This window comes from Betta splendens, chromosome 14 (assembly GCF_900634795.4).
Source record: "Betta splendens chromosome 14, fBetSpl5.4, whole genome shotgun sequence".
Taxonomy (NCBI): Eukaryota; Metazoa; Chordata; class Actinopteri; order Anabantiformes; family Osphronemidae; genus Betta; species Betta splendens.
In genome coordinates, this window is record NC_040894.2 from 2,136,410 (window position 1) to 2,158,518 (window position 22,109).

General features: G+C 48.4%; 1 long non-coding RNA gene across 1 annotated transcript in view; it reads right to left on the reverse strand.

The window, feature by feature from the left end:
- Window positions 1-22,109, reverse strand: part of LOC129605113 (uncharacterized) — a 49,318-nt gene that overhangs the window by 1,399 nt on the left and 25,810 nt on the right. Inside the window, exon 2 of the long non-coding RNA XR_008696642.1 lies at window positions 8,831-9,322. This is a non-coding gene — a long non-coding RNA (uncharacterized LOC129605113). The remainder of the gene's footprint in view (window positions 1-8,830; window positions 9,323-22,109) is intronic.

Consider the following 22,109-nt stretch of genomic DNA (forward strand, 5'->3'; position numbering starts at 1 on the left):
ATATGAATATACTGTACTGAGCTGCTATTGATTTAACATTTGAGTCGTCTTTAAATGTTCTACCAGCCAAAGCCGTGATCCTTCAAACCGGGCCTCCAGGAACACATTAAGCTGTCAGCACATCTGCTGCAGTGGACATGATGAGACAAAGGCATCATTTTAACATCAGCCAAAGTACTGGAGCCTCAGTCGTCAGCGTGACATTCACCCTCCGCCTGTGCCCGAGTTGCCGCCGCCGCCGTCCTTTACGGCCTCAGCTGTAATGAGTCGGCCTTCGCTCCTGTACGAGTCACCGTTCCCAACGCGCTGCATCAATCCATTACCATTACTGTCAGCCCTGCTGCACTGAAGGATGCCGTCAACACACTCTTCAACCCGGCGTCACCATGACGCTGATGCAAAGACAGCCAGATATCAGTGAGGTGGGACAATGTGTTCACCACTAAGATCTAAGACGGCTGCTGGAGTGGCTTCAGAATCACTGGGAATGATCTGTTTCCACGCTGCGGCGCCAATATGAGCGGAAAGATGCCTCCTCAGCTGTTTGGACAGGCACAGTCTCAAAATCACTTCAACCACGGCAGCAAATACAAGTCGTGTCTGAATTAAAGCACCTCCGCAAGTACAAAAACGAGGCGCCAGCAGCTTTTTACTGTGATGGAAAAACATCGAGCTGCTATTTGAGTATCACCAAACTAAAGGAAGGTCTCATAACTGGGACCTGTCTTCAGTTGCAGTCACACAGTGAAGTGGCGCTGACCTGGAGCTGTGGTCACAGACACGGAGAAAAGGCCGAAGGATCAAAAACCACCTGCAACCACATCGTGGTGGTGTTTTTATCTGGGCCTCGACAGACGACCTCCACCTCCAGAGCCGAAGACCTGAGCCAAGAGGCCAAACCCACTAATAGGTTCTGTTTGCAAGGTATTTAGAAAAACAATCAATCTGGACGTAGATTTGCGACATTTGGTGCATTTACAGCACGAACGTCACCTTGAAAAGCCTCCAAAGAAGAAAACGATAATCTGGGAGCGCGTCCACGTTGGAGCGGGAACAATTTCCAGCACAAACGCTACATCTGCTACTGTCAGAGTTTATTGTTTCATTTCAGCCTCAGGGAATTTAAATATATATATATTTTTTTTTCCAAACCACAGCTCCTGTTGTCGTGCTCTAACAGGAAAAACTGTAATTAAGTCATTTTAATTCTATTCATGCTTCATCCAAAAGGCTGCAATTTAAACAAAATCAGCCTTAAACTAGCACTTCCCTGTTCGGGATGAAAAATGTAATTATGGCGCCTGAAAGTGAAAAATTACCGATGCAGAGTGTTTGTAGAGGATATTAGCAAAAGCAAACACATTAGACTAAACAACGCCGACTCTAAAGTGACTTGTGGAAGCTGTAAATCACTGTAAAGCCGGAACATAAGTGCTAAACGGCAGCGACGTGACCGCGCTGACTTCAATGCAGGTATCGATGGGAGCGGCTCAGACTAAACGCTGGGGACGTCAGACCATGTGACCACGTGACCACATGACGGGTGCGGCCTGATCGGCACATTCCTGCTGCAGCAGGATGCTTCAGGGACGCGCACGGACGCTGGTTCTGTGCGACCCGCTTCTCGCTCTAATCAGCAGCATCCATGTGGGAGCACGTCTGGAGCTAAAGCAGCGCAGCTTAAGCGCAGACACACCTGTGGTGTTTTGATCAGTCTGCCTCGTCTGACGTCTAAAAGGCTGATGAAATATAAGGATGCTGTGTCAGAGCCACCGTGGTACCGACGTATAGACTGAAGCCCAGATGCTGAGGGTCAGGTTTCATAACGCTCAGTCCAATCTGCAAGTGTCAAATTCCTTTGAATCCCTCAACTTACGCTTTGCAAATAAGGAAACGTTCACTTCAGATGTGATTATCTACGAGTCTGAGTCATCGTCAGTCGGGTGAAATCAGTCATTGCATGACTTTTATCACAAATTAATGCAGCGGCGCAAATAATCTGAGCTGTGATCATCTCAGAAGAGCAAAGTTAAGTCCTGCCTTCACCTCTTACGACAGGCCACGTCACACATGGGGACGGATGCAAACCTGCAGCACCACATCTGCACCGGCCTCAGCTCCACTCCAGCCAATATCTCTACGAACAGGCTTCAATTTCACTCTTCACAAACCGGACCAAAACAAGGAGAGGAGGAAAGGAAAGCTGCACAGGCCTCATCTTTGCATCCTCAAGATCAAGTGTGACACTTGGGATGGAGTGTGGGGAACCCTCCACAACAAGCAGTCATCCATCACTCACGTCGCTGCAGAGCTGAGCTTCACTCATGTTTTCATCCACCAGCGTCATCTAGTGTGTCATCAAGGAGGCACAGACTGAAACCAGCAAAGTCAATAAAAACAGCAGCAGGAAGCGCTGCCGTGGTTTCCACAGCAAACGATTTGACATTTAGCAGCACTGGATGATGTCACTCACTAAATGCTCATGAACTGACTCTGATCGCTTTCTATTAGGAACCGGCCAAGAACAAGAAAACTAATGGATGGAGTCCTCGAACCATGTTCTGCTAGAACCTTGCGTGTGCTGCTGATGGGAAGCGGCCGGATCATCACATCAGTGACGCTTCAAGGCTGGTGCAAAGTGAGGACTTTGTCAGGGACGTGTCAGTCGCAGAGCTGGAGCAAAAACAGGAGCGGCCATAAATATAAAATATCACCGCGGAGTCTCCATGAAGAGTGTGTGTGTGTGTGTGTGTGTGTGTGTGTGTGTGTGTGTGTGTGTGTGTGTGTGCGTGTGTGTGTGCGTGTGTGTGTGTGCGTGTGTGTGTGTGCGTGCATATATATATGAATGATGTGACAGCGTGAGGGGAAATCACCAGCGTTGGAGCACAGACAGTGCTCATGAAGTTCTTAAGAGGCTGGTGAGATGAAGTCGGCGTCAGAATCACGGCGTTGGGCCTCTAATGGCTCCACGTCACTGAGCATCCGTCACACAGACGCTGCGTCTGAACCCCACAGATGTTTCTGACGGCAGCGTTTGACGGCTGAGTGTCCATGGACTTGATTCATGACGAAGCTGTTGTTACGAGGACACACTTAGCGTCGCACGTTCCATGTCCTCATCATCGCTCTCACTCAGATCCATTCTTACTTCAGTAAATATTCTCCTACGAAATGCAGGTCGCCGACAGTTTCTACCTGTGCAATCACAGAGTGAATGAATGACTGACTGCAGAACGCGGTGGAGAATCCCTGCGAGCGCCGGATGAGATGAATCCAACCTGCAGCTGCAGCATCCACTGCACGAGCGGGTGCAACGCTGGAGTCGAGGCCCGAGGCCGTTTCTCCCGTTTCTACGCGGACGTCGCCCTCCTCATCCTCGCTTGAGCACAGGAAGAAGCTCCACCTCCACCGTTTGTGAATGGAGAAGAAGCCGCTCTGATAGAGTCACAGAGTCACAGCTTGTTTTGCTCTGAGGCTCAGACCATTTCCTGCATATTTCACTACATGACGCCTGGTTTTACTGGAAACATTTGACTTTTCAGGCTCGTTCGTTACGTTTATGTCAGGATCCATTTACAATAACTGCCAGCTTGATTGCATCCATTATCCTGCACGTCCTCAAACACACCGCTGCTCATAAAAACTGGAGCTGTGGATCATTTAAATACGGTGTAAACAAAACTCAGTCGCCCGTTTACTGAACCAAACGTGTCTGACAAGAAAAGCTACACATGCTTAAACGTACCACATCAAAGCAGGATTGTGAAGTATCGTAGCACAACAACTGGATTCCTGCTCATCGCCAGACTCCCACTGATGCACAACAATTATCACACCAGTGGTTTCACCTCATGACAGATTGTAATCTGTTACAAATGTGCAGTTTAATTTATCAGATGAGAAGAGCAGTCGCTGCTGCTCACTCCCCACACACACACACACACACACACACACACACACACACACACACACACACACACACACACACACACACACACACACACACACACACACACACACACACACACACACACACACACACACACACACACACACACACACACACACACACCAGGGATGTGGTGTTTACACTGTCAATATGCAGTAAGTCCAGGGGAGGGGAGCTTCTAGAGCTGCTGTGTGTAAATATTAGAGAAGTAGAGACGTTGACGAGACTTGAAGCTGCTCAATAAGACATTTCATAAAACCTGTGCTACTGTATAAGTTTTCTCTACTAGAATAGTAGTAGTAATAGTTTTAGCAGTAGTAGTAGTACTACGTACATGTAGGGTTGATTTTTAAAGCTTTACGAGGCCGCGGCGCGTTGGGTTCAACCCACAGACCCTGAAACCGGGGGACGACGCAGTCACGGCAGGTTTGAAGGAGGCTCCGTGGTGGTGAGTGGCTTAGTTACAGTAGATCCCTGTGTGCTGCTCAGTTAAATCTGGACACACTGTTGGAGTGAAGCATGAGGCAGGAGCTTGAATTTGCGGGTTTAATCCTATTTATGCACTAATTCTATATAATGTGCATCAATTGGCCGCTGAGCTCAGGTTTTGTTTACTGCTCTTCCTTCTTCCTCTAATAATGAACCCAGCGGAGCAGAGGACCCGTTTCCTGCATCGATTCTCTGGAAGCCGTCAGATGTGGACGCAGCTTTTGTCTCCGTGGCCTCTGGTGACAAAGCGCAGCACAAAATCGCCTCCAACGCCGAGTAGAAACGACTGGTGAACTATTCTGAAGCCGCCTCCAACGCTTTGCACTGATCATGTTTGAGAATTAAACATCCTCTGTCATCCACGTACGGAAATATCACTTTGCTTCTAGCAACAACAACCTGCGTAGCCATGAGTGTGAATGTTGCCAAGCAGCATTAGACTAAAAACAGAAACGCTGCAGCAGCCGTCGTCTCGTAATCTCCTTTCAACGTGTCAAAGTTTCCCCGCGATGCCGGCGCCAGGAAACTTCATTTTTAGAGCAGGAACTTCGACTTTTAATGGGTTTTGACGCGCTCTTCTTTCAAACGCTGCTTCCAACAGACTTGAACTGATGTTGGCTTTTCACAGTTAGTGCCACATGTGTTTATCGTCATTGAACGCAGCCCACCTGCGTCGGAGCCGTCGCACCTTTCTCTTCATGCCTCATCTTGTTGTTGTTCTTTAATTTAAGCCTCTACGACAAGTAAAGTTTCTAGAAGTGAAGCGTTTGTATTTGATTTGATCTGATTGCTTTGACTAATGCTCAGGTTATTTATGCTCAGGTTATTTATGCGCAGGTTATTTATGCGCAGGCTACTGACTGAGACCACAGCTCATGTCTGCAGACGTCACCGTCTCCCGTCACCTCCTTCCCCCGTCTTTACTTTTCCTAATCAACTTCCAGCCGCTCTCCTCCGCATCCCAATAAATGACATGTTAATCGCACTGGGACGGCGGCTGCAAAGCAGCACCGCTAAGAATTAGCAAATGGCCTTTTAACAAGGACGTCTGCGGTGATATAATGGGGCGTAATGAAACAAACGCTTTCCCTGACGTGCTGACAGCGCGGCCGCCGGGGCCTCATGGGATGAGTAAATAAAAAAACTGGAAGAGATGAGACAAATGATGTGCAGCAGCTAAATGTTACCGCCAGGACAGTCTGAGGCTGCTGATTCAGCGTCTATGTGAAATCATCACGTCGATGGAGGCACATGGTGGTAAAGGACCAAAACAAGTAGTTAAACATGCCAAGCAGTCAGCGCCAGGCCATTAGCCCAACACAGCACGCGCTCCAACTTTTACATCACTTCCCTGACACAACAATCACTGTCCACCTGGCAGCAGCTGAAAGAACCCTAAACGCCTCTTCAAATCCAATCTCAGCCGCTCCGAACAAGGCGCAACAGTAAAAGACAGGACAGCGGAAGAGAGGGAGGCAAAGCAGAGCGCCGGCCTCTAATGGATTCTGTGAAAGGAATTTCATTTTGGGCCACTGAGGTGTTTCCCCGAAGAGTTCACCTAAGCAGGGTGGCAGAGGTAAGCTCCAAAGGCTGTCCAAAATTGAAAACCTTGACATACTCAGGCTCTTTGCCACGGCTGGAGAATTGGTGGCTTGTGCGAGTGCCAGAGAGACAGGAAATGAAAACGTGAGTGTGAAAGCCACTCGAGGAATATAGTCCTCATCAGTTTGGAGAAATAAGACCCGAACCAGGTCACGACGAAGCCGAGTTCAATAGTCAACCATTGGAATTAAAATCAAAGTAATGAACAGCTGTGGCTTTATGAGCTACTGTATAATGTGTTACTAAAAAAGTCAAACACTAAAACGGGCCGATGATGTCGTCGTCTCTGGACATGAACTCTCTCGCAGCTGGAACCAGGGAACCTCTGGGAACCCACATCATCTCAACCACATGTTTCTGCTCAGCTCAGCATCAGCAGGTGTGATGTTCGGTTTCCTCTGGGCCACGAGCTACTGACTGAACTGCACTTTCTACTACAGACCAAACTAATCACACTTTCCCCTGTTCAAAGCAACGACACAGCCGTCATTCCGCAGATTTAAGCTATTTACTGGCTGAAAACGCGAGGCAGACACTGAAGTGCTAATTGCCGCTCAGTCTGTTCTCTGCCAACGATGCTTCTGCTAATGTTACACTGTCCACGGCAGCTGCCAACAGATCCTAGTGTCCCATCTAACAAAACAGATCTGTTCACAATGAGAATTCTGAAAATACGTCCATTAAACCTTGCGCTGACAGCCGTGACTCAACGGACCACTGATAACAACAGAACCCGGGTTCTAGTGGTGGTAGAACAGAGAAAACAGTCATTGACTCAACGGACCACTGATAACAACAGAACCCGGGTTCTAGTGGTGGTAGAACAGAGAAAACAGCCATTCAAACAGGAGTTGGACGGCGCTGAGACTGAGCGACCGCCTCTCAGCTCCTACGGTGCAGTTCTGTCATCGCCACCCAGGCGGTGTCACACTGAGTGCAGACCCAGAGGCTCACGTCAAACCCACGGCTGACCAAGCCAACAGTCAACATGCTCTCCCAAGCGGTCGGAACCAAGTTTCTGCACCGCCTCTCACTCTGACACGCGGAGCGTTTTAGCATTCACTCGTTTCCTGCGCCGTTTGCTCATTACCTTCCTACTTCATGACATGAGCACGCTGACAGCAAGCAGGGACAGAAGGAGGGAACCATAAGCCAGAGCTCAGGATGGAGGCCAGAGGCTTAGGGGAGGAGAACCGCAACAGTGGAGCAAGACAATAACAGCAACCAGCCTGCGACGAGAGAGAAGTCTCCACCTCCAGAAAAGGGGAGGCGCAAAGGTGAAAGAAAAGCCCTCAGATGGCAGGAGGTGAAGCACTGGCAAGACAGACAGACACTGGCTGTGTCATGGTGCTGGTGATGCAGGACAGTTTGAATCTGCCGCTAGTTGAGGCAGCGGAAGGAGGCAGGAAAGAGGCAGGAAGGAGGCATGAAGGAGGCAGGAAAGAGGAAGGAAGGAGGCGTGAAGGAGGCATGAAGGAGGCAGGAAAGAGGAAGGAAGGAGGCGTGAAGGAGGCATGAAGGAGGCAGGAAAGAGGAAGGAAGGAGGCGTGAAGGAGGCGTGAAGGAGGCATGAAAGAGGCAGGAAGGAGGCGTGAAGGAAGCATGAAGGAGGCATGAAGGAGGCAGGACAGAGGCGGAAGGAGGCAGGAAGGAGGCAAGAAAGAGGCAGGACGGAGGTGGAAGGAGGCACGAAGGAGGCATGAAGGACGCTTGTGTGACTGGCCTTACTGGTCCCAGTCACGGCCCAGTGACGGCCCAGTCAGGAGGCATGAAGGAGGCAGGACAGAGGAGGAAGGAGGCAGGAAGAAGGCAGGACGGAGGCTTGTGTGACTGGCCTGACTGGTCCCAGTCACGGCCCAGTCACCGACGTTCAGCTACAACCGAACGGTTCATGTCGGAGTGACTCCATCACATCGGGACACCGTGATGGAGCGTCGGCTCCTCACACCTTCTCTGCAGCGTCTGAAGAACAAACGCATTTAAATGCACATTTCCTGTGGGCTGCTATTAACTGACCTTTTCACCAGCCACTCACACGGAGCCTAATCACAATCAGACCAAAACCCAAATTACAGACATTAGACAAATCCAGGTTGAGTTGAATTAGAACTCTGACACAAAAAAATAGTAAAAACTCTTCCTATTATCATCCACTTTGATGGATTTATTAAAAATCAGGCGATTGTGTGTTAAATTAAAGTGTAAAGTGTAGGCTGGTAGTTTTATTCACCTCAGCGCGTGTAATTAAACACTGAATTTATTTATCTATGTGAAACTATAGTTGCTGCTAAAAACCCAGAGAGGAAGGTGAGAATCGCCCAGTGTCGCAGCAAACGGCAGAAAGATCCGATGGTTCCGGTTCAAACGTGTCCCACTGGACTTTATGACACCTCCTTCCTGTTTGTCTGCATTTGTGGCACAAAATTTCAATCTCGCATTCGACTTTTGCTAAAGACTAAAGTGCCACTTTTCTACGACCTGGATCCAATAGGCCTCGTCTCCTCCAACAGGAAGTGGAACCCCTTATTTTCCCTTAGATCCATAGCAACAAAATGCTCCATTTTACCACTAGAACCTCAACTATCAACAAACACAATCCAGACTTAGAACCCTCGACAGCGTCAACTTAAAAACATTAACCTTGTTAAAAAAATAAAAATAATCGTAGTGGTACTGGACCGGAGCCAAATACGCTGTAGGTGAAATGTAGTTTGAGGAACGTCTTAAAACTAAGAGCAGTGAAAGCGAAGCAGATGTTCTAGTTTACAGAAAGCGCTTAAACGCACTGACCTGAAGCAGAACCTGGAAGACGAGGAGCAGAACACATGTCCTTGTTGCATCCTCACCGTCTCACGTTCTCCGTCTGGGGAACGTCTGGTTCCCCCCGCTCACGTTCTCTGTCTGGGGAACGTCTGGTTCCCCCCGCTCAAGTTCTCCGTCTGGGGAACGTCTGGTTCCCCCCGCTCACGTTCTCTGTCTGGGGAACGTCTGGTTCCCCCCGCTCACGTTCTCTGTCTGGGGAACGTCTGGTTCCCCCCGCTCAAGTTCTCCGTCTGGGGAACGTCTGGTTCCCCCCGCTCACGTTCTCTGTCTGGGGAACGTCTGGTTCCCCCCGCGGACGGCTTCTCTGTGGAACGTGATGGAACCTGGCGTCTCACGTTCTCCGTCTGGGGGAACGTGATGGAACCTGGCGTCTCACGGCTCCTCCGGCCTCCAACAGCTCTTGATGCTTGTGCCACAACAACCCACCGCCGCTCACAGCGATGTCAAAACAAGCCGACGCTGCGAGAAGAGAAACGCAGAGAAAGCAATTTAGTCATCAAAAGGCGAAGACAATGGGAAACAAAGCGCAGGCGGCGCGTCGGGGAAAATATCATAAATACACAACAGAGGAGACAGACGAGGATTTAACTGTGTCAATCTGAGCTGCAGTCGTTTACAAGCACAAACCGCTGGATCTCGTTACTAGGAGTCAACTGTTTAAGCGCTGTAGCTTTATTGTGTGTGTTGAACTGGAGAACATCTGATTACATGAGGGTGCATTTCTGTATCACGTACACAATATGACAGCACCACTACACTTTATATATAAACACAGACCATGGAATTATTCTCACACTAAAGCTGCTAATTGCTCCCAGTCGGCTGCAACAGTAACGACGGCGCTACATGTGAGCAGCGCCTGCTAGCAACAGCTAATGAGTGACACCTTCCTTAAAAAGGCCAAATGACGTCTCGTTACAGGCGGCTGATTGGCATCCGACCACAACACATCACACTTCACTGCATAAATTTAGGGGCGGCGTCGGCGTCGCGGGTCTGTGGAGGTCGGAGCTGCACCAATTAAATGTGAGCGCGTGATGTGGTCGATCATTTCCCACATAAACATCAGCTGCAGTTTGAAATCCTCTGCACAGAAGCCTAAAACGCTTCATCCTTCTGCAGTCGGACCAGAACCAGCAGACCTCCCTCGGACCCCCCCCTTTGACTCTTTTTACGGGGCTGCTCGTCGCCTCTAAGCTCTTCTCTCCTGAAGAGCCGTGAGAGTGCAGAGGTCTGGAGAGTTGGAGCGCGAGGCCGATCTGAGCCCACAGACAGACGGCGGGTTGGGCCCGGCCCGGCCCGCTCGCTGCCAGCGCCGGGCCCTGCCAGCTCTTGCCTGCAGGCGTGAGCCTTGGCAGCCTTCCTGAGCCGCGGGGCCAAGTCGGCCTCCGAGCACGGGCTGCAGGGCCTCGTCCCAATCTGCTTTTTGGCAGGTGAGTCAGAAAGGACCACAATGCTTAAACACTTAAAGGTCTGTGAATTCACACTGTATCGGACACCTTCGATTTTTCAGCCAGTTCCAATTGCTCCCTTAATCTAATAATAATAATAATGGTGATCCTCCATTCAGCACATTTCCCCTACACACGAGTGAGCACGAGACAATGAAGGAGGAAACGGGAAAACAAATGGAAAACTGCAGGAATCCGTGGAGTTTGTGTGAAAGCATGAGGAGACGGTGGAAACGTTCCCTCCATGAGAAGAGATCAGAGCTGCTGAAGCAGCAGGAAGTGAACGACTCGTTCAACGTCCATCATCAGGGAAACTTCTTCTCACGGTGCCATCGGATTGTTGAAGGTAAGAAGAGGAGGCGAGTTAATTACAGTCAACACATCTGAGTGAAGAGCTCATGTAACGGGACAGAAAACATCTTCCATCTATTCTCTGATGAGCTCTTATCTAACGAGGCCGCGTGACATCAGCGCTGTCACAGAAAAAGCCGCGCTGCTGCAAACACACACTCCTCTGCAGCAGCTTGTCGCCCAGTATGACACGGCTCATTACTCTTTGCAGCGGCTTCTTCCTGAAGCCCCGTCCGTGAACACATGATCTATCTGTGGCCTTTTAAGAGGAAATGTCACATCAGCACGTGGGAGAAGGTCGAGACAAGAGCAGTCGATGGGGCATCGCTTCGCAGACGAGGAAAAACACCACAATACGCGGGCGTCAATGTTCTCCACACCGCGCAGACGCGTCCGTCGTCTGTCATTTAGTCTGCTATTGATTCTTAAAATTGTTTTCCAGGTCAGGAGATGATGGCTGGAGACATAAATCACAGCGCTAGTATCAAGGAAATGTCAGAGGCGGAGTCTGAAACGCTATTAACGTAGACGCTGATGATCATCACAATGAAAACGACTAGAAATCAATATCTGAAGATCAAGATTAATAAAAACGGCGTCTTAATAATTTATTGTACAAACACCAAACACAGCAAAATTAAAATGCTTGTATTTGAACCAAGAATCAGACAGATTCAGATCAGAGCAAACGCACAAAGATGAGAAAAGATGAGGAGCAATAAGTAACTTTTAAACCTAAATCTAAAACTAAATATCCACTGGAGAAAACATTTCATCCACCAAAAAGGCCAAACAACCTGACTGAAGGAAAGCAGCGCCGCCCCCTGATCAGGAGGAGGGAGCGTCTTTGTTCAGACGGAGGGAGAGACCGAACGGCTGAAGCGCGTGTTTGTTTCCCGCCTCCATCTGCTCTCGGAGCCGCACTTTAAACGCGTCCAAATGAGCAGAAAAGGCCCGGCGAGGTCCATGAGCCCGTGTGGACGTGTGGGCGCTCCCTTAAATGAGGCCGCGTGCCGTCCTGCTAAAGGCCTCGCTGGGCTTTTCATTTTCACACATGCGCTGCAAAAGGCAGAGAAACGCAAAGTGGATGAGAAGAGGAGGGGACGTCCCTACAGGCGCCCGAAGAGTGAGTCTGATCCAGAATCAGCAGCTGCGCCTCGCCATGCAAACGAAAGGTCAAAGGTCACGGGACGCTCAGCATCACAGACGGTCTGAAGCTACTGTGTGTGTGTGTGTGTGTGTGTGTGTGTGTGTGTGTGTGTGTGTGTGTGTGTGTGTGTGTGTCGGTGCCAGTCTCTGCAGCGCCACCAGCGTCCTGTTGTTTCACCCGTCACTTACTTCAGAGACCAGGCTGCTTCTGTGTGGAGTCCCCCCTCCTCACAGCCAGACACATATTTCACGGCTTGATGGTTCCTCAGTGTGATGCCGGGGCGCGATAACTTATCTGTGGATCCCTCCTCACTTGTCTGGAGTTGAGTTCAATAAGGAGCGGCCGCAGACAAAGAAAGCGCAGCGAGAGGAGAGGATCAGATACCGGAGGCCGACGCTCGGGTCGGAGCGGGACGCCGCGGTGAGGAATCGCCACGGCAACCACAGTCTCGCATCCAGAGCATCCAGTAAGTGCGTCCGCCTGCACTCGCAGACGAGCGTGGTTTGCGTTGGGCTCGTGATCAGGAGTCTGAGCGCGCAGATCTCACATTCAGCGCCGACAAACGCGGCTCCTGCAGCAAACTCTGGGAACGCACTTGTTTGTAAGGCATCACATCGGCACCAGCGTGTTCTGTTAACACAGAGCAGCTACGAACCCACGGGTGCTGCACAGGACGCGTGCAAACAAACAAAGCAGCCGCAGCCGCAGCCGCAGCCGCAGACAGGCTGGAGGCGGAGCCGCAGCCGCTTTCATGTGGCTCAGCGTGAAGGCTTCAGGCAGAGTGGGAGACTCATGAGGCCTTAAAGGGAGCGGGCTGGTTCAGACAGGGCACCGTGGGCCCGGCTCATTAGCAGAGGTCAGAACAGGCTTTAATTCACGCGTCGGCGGAACAATACTGAGCCACGCGTTGGTAAAACATGAAGAGGGAAGGAAAAGCAGCCCAGTGCAAACTCACAGCAGAGGCTGCAAAAACAGCAATTTACTTTCTGTCGAAGTGGATCCAAGATACGTTCCAATCAATACTGGGGTTTTTGGATGGAGAGGGAAAATTCAATAACAATACACAGCATCCAATCTAGTGACCAAGACAGATACTGAGGTATTTACAGCTGAAGAATCCACGTGATGGATGAAATATAGATGGAACCGCAGACTGAAAAACCAGTGTCTGTGACTGAAGGGTTCATTTGATCAATACAGGTTTTCTCACTTAAACTCACTGCTGAGCTTCTTCCACAGTGTTTGCACCGGATGCAGTTGGCACCATCTCACAACTCATCATCATCAGTCCTTCAGTGTGCTGCATCTACTGGGAAGCGTGGTGTGTGGTAACGGCCGTAAGTAACTGAAGACATTTAGACCAAGAATGAGCTCCTAACAAAGTTTATGTCCAAAAGGCCTCTGAACCCTGGAAGGAGATGAGACGAGTAGAGAAACTTGTAATGTGGTATTTCAGCTTCTCTCCACCCAGCACGTACACACACACACACACACACACACAGTCCAACATACAATGCTCTCAATAAGCAGTAATACTGCTGTGTGTACACCCCCCCCAACACACACACGCACGCGCGCGCGCGCGCGCGCGCACACACACACACACACACACACACACACACACACACACACACACACACACACACACACACACACACACACACACACACACACACACACACACACACACACACACACACAGATATGGCTGCCTGAGGTGCAGTAGTCGTTCCCTGCAGACACACGCAGGCTGCAAACCTCAGCCAGCTTCTCAGGGTGGCGGCGCTCAGATACGCAGCTGCTCCAGCTTTGATTCATTCATTAGAGGCAACAAACAGTCAACGTGGACGAAGCTGAGGCACAAACACAAGCAACAGTGAAGAGAGAGAGAGAGAGGCAAACAGTGGAGCAGGGCGAGCCACGGAGAGCGGGGGCACGACGGGTCCGGATTATTAGTGCTCCCTAGTGGTCATCTGGCAGATTTATTCATATGATTTATTACATCGTCCTCACTCAGGGATTCGGCGTTTGTTCCCGCTCACGCGCCGCTCGTATTTATCATGTGTGTCACTTTGAAACTGCCGCTTCCATTTACTTTGAGCCTCTTAAGCAGGCCTGGCATATACACTGCCCCCCCATAGATCACTGCACCCACACACCACAGCCAGCAGTGACGTCTGAGGCAAACTAATGCAGACAATCGTATTGATGCATGTGGCTCCTACGCGGCGCTGCTGTTCACCACTGGACAATGCTTCGTCCCCATCGCTCCATTTGGAACAGAATTAGGAAAATAGCCCATTTATCGCCGTCGACCAACGGACTCATGTTTCCATATAAATGTTAATGCCGTCCCAGAGCGCACACTTTAGTCTGGAGGGGTTCTCGGATTACAAGGAACAAGGAGTAGAAGAAGAAAATACTACAATGTGATAACAAGGCAGCTGAAGAATGAAACTAATCCAGCTATTTAATTAAATGCTTTTCAAAATGTCACACTGGATTAACAAGTACAACACGGACAGTGAGTCCAAGGAAACAAGAGGATCAAGAGAATTACACTGTAGCTACACTCTGAAATCATACGCACAGTAAGTAAAGACAGTTAGAAGGTATATTTATACTCATCATCAAATGACAGCAGGTTACCAGAACCCCAGATGTCCTACACTCTATACTGTCCTTGAACGCCTCGCCAAAATTTTTCCTTATAGACACAATGCAATGTTTTTTATGACCTCTTGCTCTGTGTGTCTGTGAAAAAGAAGTGAAGAATTTGGGTTTAAGGATTTGAACATGCTGTGGTTCCCGTCCTTCCATCCATCTACCCCTCCATCCTTTCATCCCTCCATCCACCTCTCCATCCATCCCTCATCCATACTTTCATCCCTCCATCCATCCCTCCATTTATCCCTCCATCCACCCCTTCATCCATCCCTCATCCATCCTTTCATCCCTCCATCCATCCCTTCATCTACCCCTGCATCCATCCATACTTTCATCCCTCCATCCATCCATCATCCATACTTTCATCCCTCCATCCATCCCTCCATCCACCCCTTCATCCATCCCTCATCCATACTTTCATCCCTCCATTCATCCCTCCCTCATCCATACTTTCATCCCTCCATCTACCCCTCCATCCATCCCTCATCCATACTTTCATCCCTCCATCCATCCCTCCATCTACCCCTCCATCCATCCCTCATCCATACTTTCATCCCTCCATCGATCCAGCCCTCCAAGAGCTCTGGCTCTTCGAGCGTGCATGTACTGTAGAACCTCTCTCCTGAACCCGTGGGAGGGGGCGTTCTACAATGAACGTTTTATAATAGAACTATTGATTTGCTGTGAGTATATTTTAAGATCGTTGCAGGACAGAAGGATGTTCAAGGTGATGAGATGATTGGGAGAAGGATTTGTTTACTTGTCTATTTATTTTGTTCAATAAGTTAAAGCCAGGAAGGAGGTCAGAGCCAAATGAATACCTGTTATAAGATCTTTACCTCATCAAGTCAAACCATGTTGATCTTCGGATGTTGTAACTGCCCTTGATTTTCCCCAGTGACCCAGTTTACAGGCTGCGTTTTTGTGGTTTAATAATTTAAACATGATCTATCTGTGATGTTAGCACAGAGCAGGTCCATCACTCCATGACAGTCAAGGCAACAGGCCTTCGTGTCTGCAGGAGTACATGTCACCACCACCACGTTGAGCTTGTGATGGGTTCGTGCAGCTTCATCCTGCCCGTCAGACAAGTCAGAGATCCACAGGCTCAAGTGGCTCGAGAGGCTAATTTCAAGCCTGGAACTGAAGATGAAAAATGAGGACAGGGGTTTGAGTATTTGAACCCTCCATCTCTCGCTCACACGCACCCAGTCCTGAGATCTTCTCCCAGTGAACCGTCCCATCTGTGAGGCCAGCTTCCCACCACTCCGCTGCCGTTCGCTCGCCCCTCTCTCGCCTGAACACTGTCCTCTTTTCTCTCTCGAGCTTCTGCAGCTTGTGCTTTGATTTCTCCCTCTGCCCCATCTCTCCCTCTATTACGGAGTGCAGTTTCACAGGCTCTCAGGGCGCTTTGTATCCCCCAGACACAATCCCATCTATTCATATTACATCAAGAGACACTGACACCAATTATCTGAAGGGTACATAAGGCTGCACAACCCCGTGATCCAGAGGATGAAGGCACAATTGAGACAGATGGACAGAGAAAGATTGAAAGAGACAGATGAGGGAGATTTGAACTGTGGAGTAGAGTACTGTATGCAGAAGCTGCAAAAGTTTGGAGGGTGTTAGAAAATTCACGGTGCGAAGTCCACGGGTTTGGAGTTAACAGAATATTTGAACTCATCAACTTTACAGTGGAGCTCCTCAGAAACAGCGATGGCTTCGTTACGCGTAGTCAGATCTGAGAGCAAAGCACTGATTATAACGTCAAAGTGTGAGCAAAACCCTTCTACAAGTTATACGTGTGCTCATATAAACATTTGGAGAATCCAAATATATGAGGCCGAAATAAAAGCCTTCACTCTCCTCACATCACATTTCTCCTCCTCCTGCGTTCATCTCAGATTAGTTCCCCCTCTCCTGACTTGCTCCATTTCTCCAACTCCTCCTCGGAGGCGCTCCCTGTTTTCATTTGGGACGAGCGGCGGCTCTTAAGGCGTCTCCGGGCCACGGAGACAACGGGGGTCGAGGCCGGGAGCCATAGCCAATCTACCATGATGCTTCGCTCCTCTGGGAGCAAAGACAAAATACGCAGAGGCCCCACTTTTAAATCGCATGCATGCTGACGCTTTCAACACTAACCTAAAACCAAATAAATATGCAAAAGCCAGACCAATACAAAAACGCACAGTCCAGACAAACAGACGCTGCAAGAAGCTTGATGTTTATTCAAAGCAACAATGAAAAGGAGCCCATTCAGGTATCATTCGTATGAAATTTACCCAATTTGCCTCTAAGAAAGCTAAAGCTAAAACCCTAAAATATATGAATGTGTACATGCACATAAATAATACAGTAACTGCTAGTTAGCAGGGAGACCTCCAACCTGCTAAATACGACAGACAAGCGAATGACCTCGTCCGACTGCACCGCTGCAGCCTAGTAATTATAGCCGGCAGCCAACTCTCCTCAAACCCAGGAAGAGTCCACAGGCTCCATTAAAGCGAGCCTGACAGGTATCGGATAGATGCGCGCCGCTCATCTTCACCCGCCACAAGTTCCTTGGCCTCCTGAACAGCTGCATTCTGTGGGGTTCTGCTGCTGCATCTCCCGCTGTCTCGGGTCAAGTTTGATTTAACCCGGCTGGTTCTGAAAACACTCTCCCAGTCAGCACATGCAGTAGATAAAAATGATGGATCTAACGCAGATAGCGCGGCGCGCGCTAGCAGACAACCCAGAAAACCTAATAACAGCCTATTTAGTGGGTCAACTTTATGATGGGCTTTATGATGTATTGGGCAATCTTCTGCTCACGCCCCGCAGCGCTCCTGCCTCCACAGCATAATGACAGACTCAGCCTGAGATTCAGCAGAGCAGCCGAGCGTGGAGGCTGAGGTGGACAATGGAGGAGGGAAGCCAGGGGAAAAGGAGCCTCCATCACCCCCCCGACAGGACTCACCCATCACATCTCATTCTGAAGCATCAACTCCACTGTTTATTTTATAACGTACAGACGCTGGTCCCGAATCATCATCATCACCGTTGAATCTGTCTGAACTGTGGGGACACTGGACACATGAGTGAAGACTCGTCCTTCTGTGGGTCACTGAGACGTGGACAGGGTTTCAGGAGACACACGGTCTCTGCTGTGGTTTCAGCACGTTGCCTCATGGTCCCTTTGGAGTCGCTCATGTTTAAAACACAACTCCTCCGTCGAAAAGCCAATCAGTTATTGATCATTAATTTAAACCACCAGAAGAATTTCTGAGGACGTCACAGGAGATTTTACATCTCTGTCCACCTCAACTTTCCCACTCATTAGTCAAAGTTTCACACGGAGCTAAAATCTGAGCTAAAATGACGCAAGGACAGAAAAGTTGAGCCTCTCGTGGCTCCAGGACTTCAGTCAACAGGAGTAAAGTGCACAACGAGGCTGAATATTTAAAACGCTCCCATTGTTAAGTTTACTAAATATGTAAAAATAATCAAGTCAAACAGCAGCAAACCTTTAATAAGATTTACTCCAGTGCAAAACACCACCTTTGGACGTCTTCAAGGCAATGCAGCAGCTGCTGCACATCCCAGCATCATATCTCTAAATGATTTGGGTGGGAAATATTCAAGACACAGAAAACTGCTGCTGCTCCGACACTTAAAGATTGATCCTTAATAATATTTAGCTTGTTACACTGGATGGCATCATTCAACGTAATTATGTTATCTGCCTAAGACAGTCACTCTGTTTCGCATCAACAGCGGCGCGCGCACACACACACACACGCTCCTGCCTTCCTGCACAGACAGCAGATGATGTACGGGGGGTCGGGGGCTGCAGGCGTCTGCTTGGTCAGCACACGACTGCTCACGCTTATCAACACAAAGGGAAAACCTGCCTCAGAAAGTCATGGTGTCTGTGTATGTCTGCCTCCAAGACAAAGTTAGAGAGAGAGAGAGAGAGTGTGTGTGTGTGTGTGTGTGTGTGTGTGTGTGTGTGTGTGTGTGTGTGTGTGTGTGTGTGTGTGTGTGTGTGTGTGTGTTCTCTCTTTCTCCTGCTGGTCTGCATCATGCAGCAGAACAACGTTACATGTATTAGTGTCGGACTAATTTTAATTTCATTATTACCTGGTGAAACTGAAAAATATCTGGTGGTGTTAAATCAGAACAAATGAAAAGAATGTGTAATTAAGGCGCTGGGCGACTGTGTGGAAAACTATAATTCTACATTCATACGGACACATAAGAGCGCATTATTGAATCCCTATTATTCAGTCGTTAAAAGTCCCAATCAAGCCTCATTGTGATGAATTAAGCTGTGCTTTTTTATAAGCTCTGTGCAAAGCAGCCTGCAATTTGTATCATTAGATAGATTTGAGTATTTAACCACTGACTGGGACCAGCTTCGTCTCCACCTGCATCGCCTGCAGAGCTCTGACACCCAAACAAACAACTAAACTACTAAATCCAGCTTCAGGATCTATATCTAAGAAGATTCCTGTTCAGAAGCTTCTGTCACTGAATGTAACGCGCTTGTTGTTCTTCACGTTGTCACATTCACTTCATTTATTTGAAGGTTCGTTTTAACGAGCCAGATTTATTTTTATCAGGCTCTCATTTATGAAGCTTTGATGGTGGGACGGATGAGGATGCACAGACATGATTCAATGCCAAACACCAAACCCTATATTGTTCTATTCTCAGTACTAATAAGCACAGTATATGTAACAATCTGTCTGTTTATTTGAAGAACAGCAGATGGATCAAAATGTTCATTTTAACCCTTTATAACAGGAAACAGGAAGCAGATCTGTTAAAGGTGCTTGTTAGAAGCCGCTGCAGACCGGTTCTGTAGGTTAAACAGTTCTGCAGGTGTGACTATAGGATATAGGATGTGGATTCGTACTCGCCCTCACCTCTCTACGTGTGGACCAGTGCAGGTCTCTGATAACGAGGTCGCTCCACCGAGGCCAATTAGCACGTGAACATCTTATCTCAGTGTGAGAATTTTTAGAAAAGGTCACCGGGCAACGTGATTTACACAAAATGCAAATAAAGGTTTTATGTTGCACAGTTTATGATTGCTTTCTTGGACTTATTCCTAACACACGGCAGCTCTCATCGGAATAAAGTGCCTTAATACATTAATTAAGCAGAGGAACGGGAGGTTGGGCGAACATGACATGATCAAGGTGAAAATAGCGCTGGCTGATGTGGAGCACGGATGGCAGGAAGGGGCACGCGGGCCTCATTATCAGATAGCACCTCCTCAGGGTGTTTCTGGATGTGTTGACAACTGCAGAGTGGGAGGTTGAAAGGACAAGGGGGATTATGGGTAAAGGACCGGGTGGGACAGGCGCTACAGATGATGACCGATAAGGAGGAGGAGGCACAAACGAGGAGCGGGAATCGATTCTCTACCTGGTTCACTTAATGGTGATGGTGTTTTAAATGCTTAAAACGTTGGGCTGCTCAGTAACTCACCAGAAAATGAACTCCACTCACTGTTTGCTCTTTGTGGTTACACAGTGTTTGTGCTCTGTTTACAGAGAGGAGCAGGCGAGGGTGAAGAGGAAATCACCCCGTGGCTCCTCTCTCTGTTACATGTACTTAGTTACAGCATTAAAAAATACAATGTAACCAAAATGAATCAAATAGTTTTCCTTCAGAGCAAAGCCACAGAAACGCTGCTGAGCTCCATCAATAAAGAGCAACAACAGGAATTATTTTATAGATTTGGCTTTTACAGGTTCAGCTCTAACAACACTGCAATCATCACCGCTGCGAGTCTGTGTGTGTCTGACCCAATTACTGCATAGACCGACGTGAGCAGCGTCTGCAGGGCTGTGAAGTCCGTCTCAGACGCAGCTGCAGCCGACATCAACTCTGTCAGGCCATCGTCAAACCCACGACCGGAGCCAAGGCCGCAGAGAAACTCCAAGACTTCAGCACATTATTATCATCATCATTATGTTTGTTTCGTCTAAATGACAAACCACCGTCAGGTTTGTGGAAATCCACAAAAAGCACAAGCTGTAATCAAGCTTTCACGCTGCAGTCGCGTCCAAAGGGAAACGACTGCCCCACGGTGGACCGTGTCCAACACGAACGCTGTTCAAATGAAAGTCCTGATCGCACGCTCCCTGGAAGCATTTACAAGTGTAATGAACAGCCGCTCAGTGAGGACAACACCTGCACGTGTCATTATGAGGCGGCTCCAACAGCAGCTGGCAGGTTTAATGACCCGTGTAGGAAAAGGCACCAAACTGAGCCGTGCAAACCTGGCCACTGCTCTTATACAGAGTCCATCTCCATTAGATGACGTCATGGCAGCCTGATTATTTCAACATTACCAGTGTGAATGTGAGTCACTTTTACTGTAACCACAGAAAAATAAGGAAGTTTGATCCTGACTTACAGGACAAGGTTGTAGAAGAAGAAAGAACCATATACTGTACATGTTTCTGTATTTACCTGATGGGAGGACACACCTGTAGAGATCAAGGTACTGTAGGTGGATTGAAGCTGCTCAGAGGAGCAGCAGCATTTAGTTTCTCTATGTACTTGTACAGTAATATATATATATATATATATATATATATAAACTTCTATGGCACTGATGCTTATTTACACTGAAAATAAAAGCGCTCTGTCTTCACTTTGATGTCATGGGAATGATGGTGACCTAGTGTCTGACATCATATATTATTTGTTACTATAGTGGAAACATTGTATTCATGCACAAAAACAACTTAGTTCAAGTTAAGCACAAAGAATCAAGGTGAAGGAAAACTAGTTCCTGATTATACTGTACAACTGTACATTACTGCTTGGAGCCAATTAACATTGCAATACATCATATACAGATGCAATCTGACGCAGAGCCTCTACTTAACAGCTGAATGAAAAGCTGCTTAAAATACTTCTGATTGACTTCACGGCATTTCACAGTGCACAGTTAAAAGATGTGGTTCCATCAGTGGGGGGTGGGAACCGAGTCGGTCCTGGTAGGACAGACTGTGATAAGAAAGGAGAACAGTGGTGGGAAGCAGCAAAAGGAGTGGACAAACAAGATGAACACGCTTCTTCGGAGTCGTGGAGACAGAAAACACCAGCTTTCCCGGAATGGATCAGGTTTGTGTTATATGTGTCCCTCCCTTCTCTACATGCACAACCTTTCCCGGATTCAGTTCAGGAGCGAGGCAATAAAGAAATTACTCGAAGAAGGGAGGTTGCCCCCCTCCCCCTCATTCCTCCCTTCCTGTATTAGTCTGATACTTCAGATGAAACGACAACATGACTGGGCCTGTCCTCAGCCAACACACACTCACACACTCTCCACAACCTCATAGAATCCTGTCTACACTGGTTTCATTCCTATTGGTGGCCAGCTAGTGTAGAGTAGAGATGTGAGCTGACATGGATCCTCCATGACAAACATGTTACTAGCACAAAACCAGTTCAACCAGTAGAGCCACCCAATAGTAGCAATAATATCATTACGTATGTAGACTTTCATAATATTTATGACTTCATAATAAACCAAAAGAGAAACTTGGTAGCTAAAGGTTCTGCCTCCATTCTACATGTAGAACTTATAGAACCACCAGTAGACCAGCTCAGAGAGAGA